At 44.7% G+C, this 4389-nt stretch overlaps 1 long non-coding RNA gene across 1 annotated transcript in view; it reads left to right on the top strand.

Moving 5' to 3' along the window:
• Nucleotides 1-1090: 1090 nt before the first annotated feature.
• Nucleotides 1091-4389, top strand: part of LOC102382712 — a 4929-nt gene continuing 1630 nt past the window's right edge. The window contains exons 1-2 of the long non-coding RNA XR_323246.1: nucleotides 1091-1262; nucleotides 3100-3245. This is a non-coding gene — a long non-coding RNA (uncharacterized LOC102382712). The remainder of the gene's footprint in view (nucleotides 1263-3099; nucleotides 3246-4389) is intronic.

Genomic DNA, 4389 nt, shown 5'->3' with positions numbered 1-4389 from the left:
CTCTCTGTCTATAATCTGCAGTAGAAGACCATATGAGACTAGATAGATTAACCTCTTCGTGTTTGCTTTAAAAATAAACTGGCTATTTTCAAATCAATGAAGTGCTCTTGTTTTATAGTTAATAAACTTTTAAGAACACAACTGATAGTTTCTTATGGGCTCAGAATTCTGGTAGAAAAAGATGAACCCTACTCATACTGGAGAATCCGTATCAACAATCCAGAGATGAACATTGGTGTGTTTATTGCAAACGTGTTGGAATTTCATTAGAAAAGATGACAAAAAGACCAGAGCAATGCTGAGGTGTATTGGGCTATATTTCTTATATTGTTCAATTGTATTCAATTTTCAAAACGAAACAGACACCTAGCCAAAGCACGTGGCAACCCTGCCAACACTTAATTACCTATAATAAGTAAAACACTACCAAGAGCTTAACACTTTAAAAATATCTGGCTGTAATGAACCCCACTCTTGTCTACTGGAACACAAATGAATCTTGCAACACATGCAGGCTATTTTAAGGGAATTAATTTTGAAGGGGATAGCTCCTCCCCTTTTATATTGAAAGGGCTCTGGCTTGTTGTAACAGGGCCCTGTTACTAGGAGTTTGGGGAGTCTGAACAGCCTCACACCCCAGACCTAAGAGAACTCACCAGAGGCTGGGGAACCAAGTCCTGAGACTTAGTGAGTCCCACAGCAAGGGAGCTGACACAGGTGTGGGGAGTAAGAGAGGGTCAGCCACATGAGCCCAGAGTGGGAAGGATAAGACATTAAAAGCAGCCTCAAGGGGCTGCACCTGGCAAGGGAGCAGGATACCTGGAGTTACCAGGGGTTGAGCAGCTAATGGGAGAGCCCAGAGCCAGGAGCGTCTCTGTTTGGTTGCTTGATCTTTTGCTTTGTTGCACAAGCCTGCAGGCTCTGCAAAGCCTCTGAAAGATAAGAGGCAATCAGGAGGTGAAACCCTGGAAGAACCACTAGAGGACAGCTAAGTGCTAGCTTATATTTTAACTTCTTTTGTTTGTTTTGCATCGCTAGGGTGGCCTCTGAGTATTATCTACTAGCCTGGCTATAGCAGAGGCAAGGACCCTGAACAGTGGGTCCTTGGCCAAAGTCAGCAGCAAAAGTAAAACTGATCAGCTCCACTAGTGTGACCAAACATACCCTGCTGTGATCTGCCCAGACTCTGCCCATAGCAGCCTACACTTATGTCTACTTGCTGACTGCAATCATGTAGCATAATTAGAGAGGCATTTCCTCAGGTGAGTGGGATAAATATAAGACCTCATTAGTCAAAAACAATTCCTTAAATTATATACAAAAAGTTAAACGGCAACAAGATGCCTCCCATATTTTTCTGGTTCTGTTTTTCTTTTCCTTTTGAGTACTTTCCCTTTGTTCTTGTATCTTTTATTCAGTCTTTGCCACAACATACAAGAGTTTGTGAAAAGTCAGTTCTGAGCTGACCAGATCTTCACAAAACAATTAGTCCTTTTTCTTCAAAGATCATTTCAATAGGAAGATAAAAGGATAGGATTTTTTGTTTAATATCTTCATCAATGACCTGGAAGATGGGATGGAGTGCACCCTGAGCAAGTTTGCAGATGACCCCCAGGCTGGGGGGAGTAGTAGGTATGCTGGACGGTAGGGCTAGGATTCAGAGTGACCTGGACAGATTGGAGAATTGGGTTAAAGAAATCTCATGAGGTTCAACAAGGACAAGTGCAAACCCTTGCACTTAGGACATAACAATTCTATGCACCAGTACAGGCTGGGGGCCAACTGGCTGGGCAGCAGCTCTACAGAAAAGGACCTGGGGGTTACCATGGACAATAAGCTGAATATGAGCCAACAGAGCATACTGAGATGCATTGGTAGAATTGTTACCAGCAGATCAAGAGAAGTGATTATTCCCCTCTATCCAGCACTGGTGAGGCCACATCTGAAATAATGTGTTTAGTTTTGCACACACCCCCACCCCCCCATCTCCTCCCCTACTACAGAAAGGATGTGGACAAATTGGAGAGAGTTCGGGGGAGGGGGGGGGAGGAGGCAACAAAAATGGTGAGGGGGCTGGGGGACATGACTTATAAGGAAAGATGTATTTAATCTTGAGAAGAGAATACTAAGAGGGGATTCAATAGCAGCCTTCAAGTACCTGGAGGAGGGTTCCAAAGAGGATGGAACTGGACTGTTCTCAGTGGTGGCAGATGACAGAACAAGGAGCAATGGTCTCAAGTTGCAGCAAGGGAAGTTTGGTTACATATTAGGAAAAAATTTCTCAATAGGAGGGTAGCAAAACACTGGAACAAGTTACCCAGAGAAGTTATAGACTCTCCATCCTTGGAAGTTTTTAAAACCTGGCTAGACAAAACCTTGGCTGGGATGATCTAGTTGGGAATGGTCCTACTTTGAACAGGAAGTTGGACCAGATGACCTCCTGAGGTCTCTTCCAGCCCTGATTTTCTATGATTCTATGAATTGTCATACTAGATCAGGCCATTGAACTAATCAGATGATTCAGCTATCATTGGTTAAAAATCAGGCATAATCTTTCCTTCCCAACCACTAAAACTATGGCATCATGTTCCCTCTTGCTTCTTATGTCCCTATGACTTTCCTTCCTTGCTACCCACTTGTTTCAACAGGACAGATGATTAGGGTACTCTTCTGGGGCCATAAAAGCATTATATTTAGATCAACCTAACTAAGGTTGAGTCAGTCTAAATGCCTAATTTTAACAGGTGTTCAGGGAGGTTAAACTGGGCAACAAATGGTGAGCCAGATCTGAGGTAGTTCATCTGAGGAGGTGAACTAATTTATCTATCAAATGCCTGTACTCATTCAGGGGTTTAGGTTGTAGCCGTGTTGGTCTAAGGACATAGGCAGACAAGGTTCCTTGGGTGAATTTGAGCACAGTCCTGGGTCTGGGAAAGCCCAGAGACTCGCCCCTGCCCCAGGGCTGTGCTGTTGCTACCTGCTGACCCTGAATGTGCTATTTTTAGCCCCCCAACCTCCTCACCTCCAGACTGACAACCCTCTGTGGAACTACTAACACTGTTGCAGACTCACCAGCCCACCTTCATCCCCCCCATGCAGCTCCCAGGACTGGCAAGAGCCTGTACACACCGCTCACAGTCTACATTCACACAGCTTAAAGTGATCTTCATGAACACAGACCAGGTTCAATGAACAACTATAGTGAAAGATGAGAAGAGCCAAGATTTCAGGTTTCCCATTTTCTGGTGAGTGCTCTCATCACTAGGATGCTATTCAAAATTTGGGAAACATGAGTAAAACTATTTTTGAATGTAGATGCTATGTTTTTCTCTGGTTGCTGGTGTATGTTGGGGTGATCAGAGCAGATCTAATTGATCGAGGCAATTTATCTCTTTTTGGATTTTAACAGAGCTTAGGAATGGGATAGGCCCATAAGTGCTCAAAATGCATTGTTTCCATACATGTTCAGAAGCCCAAGTTTAGGTTGCAGTTTGAAATATAGGGAGCTAATGAGTTTTGTGGCTGCTGGAGTAGCACAGATTGTTTTTTGTGATGGAGGGTCACCCTTGTCCATACTGCTCCTGAGAGTGCACCTGAAAGATAAATCCCGCCCAACCACTTCCAGGCTCAGAACCGAGGCTGTGAGGATGCTATAAGGTGCTCCCTGATCTCATTCTTTGAGATCCTGAAGACAGCAGTGAGGGTATACATGCAGGATCCTCACTACCATATCGCCAAGCATACCCCAGACCTACCTTTAGGCTAAGTGCAGACATTCGAGGAGGTTAGGTAGAGGTTAAATTGCATTAAAAATGGCCACCTCATCTAACTTTCTTTAACCAGTTACACTTAGACTCAGTTTCAGTGATCAGAAATCAATCTAAATCTGTAAATGTACAGAAGTTCTGCAGACAGACCAATCGAAAAATGGCAGAACCTGATCTAAGATAAACTTGGACCAATGTACACTCAAACGTAATCAATCTAGGTTAGACAAGGGTATTGAACTTCAGTACAGTTACCTGCACAACCCCAGGGATGGGAAAGCCCTAGTCCAAGGCTGCACTTTTCCTACCCACCCCCTTGCGACTGGGCTATTTTTAGAGCCACCTGGCTCTTCTCCCCTACCCCAATCCCCACCATGGACCAGCAAGGCCCACCCCAAGCCACTATTATCAGCCAGTCTTATCAGCGTTTGCCATTACCAGGAGCCAAGGAAGAAAGTATCAGTGGGGGAGAGCTGGGAAGGATGAGGGTGTAGGTTCACTGGAGGGGGTAGGGAACTAAAAATATCCCCTAGGCTCCCCAAAATCCTCCACAGACCCCATGAGCTCCCCTGATCCTGCCAAAGCCTCCCAGATCACAGCAACCCCCCACAGATCCTATCTT

The sequence above is a fragment of the Alligator sinensis genome, unplaced genomic scaffold (assembly GCF_000455745.1).
Source record: "Alligator sinensis unplaced genomic scaffold, ASM45574v1 scaffold130_2, whole genome shotgun sequence".
Lineage (NCBI taxonomy): Eukaryota > Metazoa > Chordata > Crocodylia > Alligatoridae > Alligator > Alligator sinensis.
This window is presented reverse-complemented; position numbering and strand designations above follow the sequence as displayed.